Here is a 7,925-nt window from a genome sequence, read left to right on the forward strand (position 1 = left end):
TTTCGGTTTAGCCTCTAGCGGTTTAGCAATTCATAGAACTGTTTTTTCTGTTATCGAGTATGGTAAAAGTATGCCTATTTCTTGGCACTTTTTTTACGTTCAACGAACATTGTAATTTTCGTAAGAAGTTTCTTGTCTGTCACTCGTCTTGTCATATCTATATAATAAAAGTTCCCTCAAACGTTTTCTCTGTTATATTCTATTTGTATTTAGACTATCTTTATTTTTTCTAAATGAATCGCAAAATTATGGAATTGTCAGTGAACGATACACAAAAAAATGTGTAGAAACGGATGATATTTCTGGTGAATGAAATACTCTAAATGGTGGATGAAGAATGTCTGATTGCTAAGGAAAACCTTTAAATGAGAAAATCCATGATCCTGACCTAGCACTTCAATTGAGTTTAAAGTCAACCTCCATGACAAGATGATAAGAGTATTTTATAGGGTGAGGAGTGTAGTATGGGGTTAAACTGAAGGTAGAACGTACTCGTAAAAGGGGTCTGAGAGTTGAGGGCTCAAGGCGAAAAAAGCGCCTTGGGCGAAGACGCTGTCAAATCGAGAACGCTCTGGCTTCATTACTCGCCGTGGCTCGTTCTCATCGATCGCGAACCTTTTTCTTAAAGAGGCACAACCTCTTTTAAAATAGCTTTCCTCCTCAATTAGCTATGTGCCTTTGTGCCTTACGAAAACTTTAGAATGTTGCTGAAATAAAAGACCAGCATTTTAAACTTTGTTCATAAAGGACATATTTTTAAGGAACTCAAGTAAGAGTTTTTTTGTGGGTTACTTATAGGTTTTATGCGTACGCTGTATAAAGTTTTCCCATCTAGATCTCGATATCTGCCTCTATATGTTCGGATAATATATAAATTACTTTTAATCCTATTTTAATTAAAAAATGTGTCCTGAAAAGTATTTTCTGAACAATATAGAATAGAAAACAAATCATATTAATAGTATACACCAATAGTTGGCACCTATTATGTATTAATAGTCAGTACATAATTTTTTACCGTAGTCGACACGATTTTCATGCCAAAAGTTGATACCGACAATTTATAAATATTTACTAAAATTATGACGCAGTAGTCGACATATTTGAAAGGTGTAGAACCATATAAGTGTCATGGAAAACAATTACAGAAGAGCCAATAAACGTTCTCAAAATTCGAATTATTGATTAGAATAATGAGAAAGTACTTAAAAAAAGAAATATGAAAAAGTTTATACTCTCCGGAAAAATATTGTCCAAAATCGTCCTTTGTCATAACCATGTAGTTAGTTTATAGGCGGGCGGAGAGGCACGATAAGGCCCAAGTGGCACTCAAGCTGTAAAGTCTAATGTGCCACGTCCTTATACTAATCATATTAGTGCCATGAATAATTGTATTTTTCTAAATTATTTTTTTAAACTGCATTAAAGATCAAGTATATAATAAAAAGCTATGTATAACCTTTATTTCAAAACAATTTTTTCTCTGAGTGTAAAGGAAGATAAGGGATTATGGCGAGTCAAGCCGCCAATATGCCTATATTGTCTACGTGACCGCATGGTCAATTATAAACTTCGATAATAAATAAACAAGTAAGATAAAAATCAATTTTCAGAACAAGTGTTGAAATGTCCCTTAATAGTAGATTATGTACCCAGGGACTACACTTGAACTTTATACGAAGATGCATAATTTAACGTCTGAGCCGAAGGAAAGGACGGTAACACGGCATCCGAGTATAAAACAACTTTACTGTCGAGGTGTACACGGTACTTTATCTGAAGTAGGCAGAATAAGAGATCTTTTTATGGAAAACGGCACTTGATTATACCGCATACGCACGCGCTCACTTCTTTGTCCTTGCTGTCACTTTACGTGCTGCTCGTCGCAGTACAATAAAGTGCTATTTTACTGCCGCCCGACGGTCAGATAAAGTGCACTTGTTCTGCCAATTTCAGATGAAGAATTTTATGTGACTGTAAATTCGGGTATTATGGAGTTTTTACATTCAGAAAGATAAATTTTTAACCAAACATGGAATGGTTTAACTTTTAATTTTAAAAAATCATATTAACATTTCGTGGTCCATGTGGATCTTTTAGGACTCAGTGCCTTTTTTATTTCAAATAATCATATAATGGAGAGAGGGCAGGTCATGGATCCCCGCCCTAAAAAATGGTGAGGGTCTAAGGGTCCAGCTGCCTGAAGGGCGTCAACGTTAGTTAATTTTTGTACGTCTCGCAATGATGATGAATGTACGATGTGCGCTGAAAGACCCACCTGCACCACGGATTTAGTGTTGTGGTCAATTTGGAAATGTCATTTTATCTTCTTTTTGCATTTTTTGTGTTTTATGTATATTAATATGCACAAACTACAAAAATTGTAATATAAAGTTTTTATACTATAAGAAACTTGTTTTTATCAGTAATTTAGCTTGCCTGAGTTTCTCGACAATACGTACATTTTCAGTCACTAAAATAATTATACTTTTTTCAGCCGCGATTATAGAGATATTTTTTTAAAAGCCCTACCTGTGTAGTATAAACATATGAAGTGCTTTTTCATCAAATTGATTTTTAAATCAAATATGATATTTTAGCAATTTTCTAATTTTTCCGAACATGTATTTGGATAATTAATTGTTTAAAAATATAAAATTGCAAATACGACAATATTTGCTTGCAATTTATTCCATAGGCGCAGAAGAATAACTAAATTTTGCCAGATTTAAAGAATCAAAATAACATTTGAAAAACCCTCATGGATTTAAAAGTCCTACCTGGACCATCACGTCAGTGAAATTCTTTTAGAGCACGAAGTGTTAAATTGTCAAGAAACGAATTTCCTACAAAATATTTAATTTTATTTTTTAACTAAATTAATAAGCTTTCAAGACAAAATATCAAATTTTCCATGCAAAAAAGTTGAATTATCAAATGAAAAATATGAAATTTCGATTTAAAAAGTTTATTTTATTTTAAAATATACAAATTTTTAACTGAACTGGATTAATTTAAAAAAAGTGAATTATTAACAAAATATTTCGATTTTAACAAAAAATTGAATTTTTACTTAAAAAGAGAACTAATTTCAATCAAAAATGGAATAGGTAAATTTTAATAACCAAAGTAATGTTTAACTAAAATTTTTAATTATATCAAAAATTAACTTTAAAAACAATTTACTAAATTTTTAACAAAAAAATTAATTTTTAAAGAAAATGATGAATTTTCTACTGAAAAAAACAAGAATTTTTAACATAATTCAAGCATTTCCAATCAGAAAGTTGAGTTTTAAGTAAAAAAGATGAATTTTTAAACAAAATTTTTAATTTACCACCAAAAAAAAAAACAAATTTTTAAAAAAATTCAAGAATTTTCATCCAAAAATTGAATTTCAACTAAAAAAGAGGAATTAAAAAAATGGACTTTCTACCAAGAAATACGAATTTTCAATAAAATTCAAGAATTCTGTACCAAAAAAGTTTAATTTTTAACTAAAAAGTATGAATTTTAAAATAAACAGAATAATTTACTAACATAAAAGACGAATTTTTAATCAAATGTAGGAGTTTTCAACCAAAAAGTTAAAGTTTTAGCTACACAAGATTAATTAAAAAAAAAAGATAAATTTACTACCAAAAAAGGAAAAATTTTATTTAAATTCAAGAATTTCCAACCAAAAAGTTGAAGTTTCAACTAAACACATACATTTTTTAAGAAAAACTTTAACCCAGTGAACACAAAACGACGAACAAAACGATGTTCAAAAGACATGTTCCAAAAGAAGTCTTAAGCATGTCGGGAAGACGTCTCTAGGACATCCTTAATTGTTTTGCCCACTGGGTAATTTTCCACCAAAAACGTTCATCATCTGCAAACGTAATTCAAACTTTACCATTTGTACTTTTAGAAAAAAGATGATCTAAATTTTAAAAGGTTTTATATGCGCGTAAAATTGATTTCACTGGGACCCCCACCCCCTATACGGTAACAACTGTAGACTTTTGTACAAACACCCCCCTCCCCTTTAAAGTGGTAACATAGTTTATGGACAATCCCTGAGATACAGTCAAACCTTGTTTATTGCGACACTTGTGTATTGCAAACCTCGTTTATTGGAATCCAAGATACTACTCTATCGCAACTTCCCCATCTCCTACCACTGATTATTATATGTTCCATGGTCCCTTCTCAAGTTGTAATAGACGAGATGTTTACGTTTCGAAGGAGTTGCAATAAACGAGGTTTGACTGTATCCTAATAATTAGGGTTGTTTTTAATTTCAATTTAACTTTATATTCTACAAATATATAGTGAGATACCTTGAATAGATTAAAGTGGAATAAAATAAAACACATTAAATAAAATATGTTTAGGGAGGGTCTCGATATGGATCAATGTAAAAGCGAATAATGCAAAGGGATAATTGAGAAAGAAGGGGGTAATATGCAGAGATGTAATGGGATAAACGGAAAGGAAAGGGGAAAGGGGTTCGTTCATCCTTGTAGAGCCCCGCATGCAAGGATAAGGCTGCGTACTCTGAGAGGTCGCCCGGTATCCCCGAGTCACCGTTCTAGACACCTCACCCAGGTGCCATTCAGCTTTCGGTACGGTTTTCACACCTCCGCTTGGGGGTTAATTCCTTCGAGGCTACCGTTGGACAATTGTCCGCGACTGCCCATTTCTGTAACGATATTGAGCAGGAACCCTTGGTACAGGGACCCTCTATCCGCAACCCGAGGACGCGTTCGGTGGCTTTGTCATAGGCCCTTCGGTTTGATTCTAGAGGGAATCAAAACAATCAATCAAGTACACACACACCCACACACACACATATATATAGGAAATTTTTCTTAGATCTTTGTTTGAGAAATATTTTTCATTCGTTGAAATCATTGAATTATTTGGCCTTTTTATTCTAGACGTCGGCAGTGCGCACAAACCAAAATTTTACGTCATTTTCGTATTTTCGAACAGTTTTATGTCGAAATGTATGGAAAATATTAATAATAAATAAAAAATTAATTTGTAAATAACAGAGATTCTTAAGGTAGAACATTTTTAAGTCTCTTTAAAAAAACGGTGAAAAAAGTTCAAAGAGTGCGGCGATCAAGGCCATTATTTGCATCTGTTGGCACTTGTAATCTTCTAAAAAATGCTTAAAAATTCAGCGAAACTCATGGCAGATGATGTTCCAGGTGCAAAATTAGTGCACGAATCAGTAGAAGAGCACAGTATTGAGCAGCTGAAACGATGTCCTAAATGTAGAAAACTACCACTAAAAGGAAAGAAACGTGATTTAGTGGAAAGGTTAGTTGAGGTTTTTTATGGCGGGTATAAATATTTTCTTTTAAACAAGATTTGCAGTTCAGAACTTTGTTTGAGTAAATATTTGATATTCATACAAATATAAAATAACACAATATTATATTTTCTACTTCTCTTTTTCAAGTTTAGACAATAAAAAGTCATCTGTTAGTGATTTCCTGGTATAAGGAATGTGTTAATAAATATTCCTTCTTTCATATAAAATGGTTATAAATACATAAATATAATAGTTTTGCGTTCTCAAGTGAAAGTATTAAATAGATTTTATTTCTATCGAAAATTTAGGAGGTTCGAAACCCCGATAACAATGCTTCATTTAATATGTAAGCAAATGTTAGCAAAGAAAGAAAATATTAATACTTGCCAAACACAACCTGAACTAACCTTTCTACTGAATCACTTTTTTTCCTTTTAAAAATCGTTTCCTATATTTTATCCATCATTTAAGCTGTTTAACACTGCGCTCTTCCATCGATTTGTGCACTAATTTTGTTCCTAGAACATAATTTTCTGTGATTAATTTCGGATTCTAAAACATTTTTTTGAAGACGACAGATGTCAACAAATGTAAATAATGGGCTTGCGCGCCACACTTTTCACACTTTTTTCCCAGTTTTTTTCTGAATATATTTAAAAATTTGTTTTCGATAAACTCTGATTAATTTACACATTTATTTTTCGTTGTTATTTTTATTTACAATATTTTCCATACATTTCGACACAAAACTGTTCGGAACATACGGAAGTGACGTAAAATCCTGGCACGTCGACGTCTAGAATAAAAAGGTCTATTCTGAAGCTGAGTTAATATTGAAGATTTCAGCTAATAATTTTTATAATTTCAAAGTCATATACCACAAAAAATATATACTTAAACATTCGATAGTAGCGGAGACGAAATTTTTAAGGTCGCTGAACACTCAGCGTATAAGAATAATTCGCGGCTTCTTATCTCTCATCATTTGAATCTCAGATTCATCGTTGCAATTTTTAATATCATACGTATTACAATTTTCATTGCAATTAGTCAAAAGCGCTTGATTCCCATATTTTATTCAATAAGTAAAACAACAGATTTTATCACCAATTAATTACGTACAACCTGCAGATATTCACTTTATTTAAATAATTAAGATCAAAGTACAAAACGATTTTGACACTTGTCAAACGTCAAATATCACTGACGTATCGCTACATTAGTGGAAACCATCTCCAAACTTTAAGAAAGTACTTAATGCACGTCCCGAATGTATTTATGAACAATTTTAATGTTGTGTTACATTTTCTTTTAATCGTAACTAATTATTTATTTCAAATGCGCGGTGAATCCTGGGGAACATAACCTTTTTTCAGAGTTTGATTATGCGTATTTTTTGCGCACGTCTTCTGAGTCTCGAAGCCTTTGACCAATCGACGCAAGATCTCGAGCGCGGAAGATTTGGAAACCGAATTAAAATCGCCCATATAGTACTCTTTTGCATTACACAAGCGCAAGGCAGGTTGCATTGTATGCTAGAGTTTATATAATTATATTCCCTATGACTACATAGTAAGCGTCCTTACTATATACATATATAATTAAAAATTTGTCATAAGGACAACCGCAGGATTTCGCCGGGAGCAGGTGCTAATCTGAAAAATTGCACCCGCTTCCAGCGAAATCGCAGTAAAATTTCAGCCATAACCACGTCTCACAACCGTAACATAGGTGGTTACAGTCTGTAAAGGAATCCATACGACAATCCAGCAATAGCCTCGTGCACCCTAAGAACACGAAGTGGCCCAAGGACAACCGCCTTCTGCATTTTTCCCGCAAGTGTTCTAGCATATTGTTGACACGCAGGGATTCTTTTTAGGCTATTAGCAAGTGAAAGTTTGGCACCTCCAAGAGCGCCGATGATAAGGACGATCAGTTTAACAGAATATTCCGGGTACAATCGCTGCAACTCCCTTATAAGGTATCGATACCTCTCTTTCTTTTCATTCTTCTTGGCTATGATGTTTTTGTCAGCTGGTGCCGAAAATTCGATAACGAACATGGTTCGCTTCTCGAAGTCAAGAAGAACCATGTCAGGCCTCGAGTGAGCAACAGAAACAATTGTCGAGAATATAAAGTTCCAGCATATGCGGCACTTCCCATTCTCGACAATTGACTCAATTTCCCTAGGAGCATTTAGAGGAGCGATATTGAGGTGAATGCCGTAGGAGTGACAGAGATGGTAATAAAGTACTCTTAGTGCCGCATTGTGCCTTTGAATGTAGGTCGTTTCGCGTATGTTGGACAACTAGATAGTATGTGAGCTAAATGCTCGGGGTGTGCATGGGTCGCCCTGCAGCTATCATCGGGAATGGCTTGGCTCAAAATGTGGCGACGGTATGTTAAGGTGGAAATGACACCGTCTTGGCATGCAAAAATGAAACCCTATGTACCAGATTTCAATCCGGGCGATTTAAGGAAAGCAAACGTTAGCTCACAAGACATTGACTGATCTTCCACACTTCTGTGGAAGATACCGTGCATCCTCTTATCGAGGAGCTGTTCACGAAAGTTTTTCTCTTGTGCTTTCTTAATCCGGGCTTTCAGGAGTGAGTAC

This window comes from Belonocnema kinseyi, chromosome 1 (genome assembly GCF_010883055.1).
Source record: "Belonocnema kinseyi isolate 2016_QV_RU_SX_M_011 chromosome 1, B_treatae_v1, whole genome shotgun sequence".
Lineage (NCBI taxonomy): Eukaryota > Metazoa > Arthropoda > Insecta > Hymenoptera > Cynipidae > Belonocnema > Belonocnema kinseyi.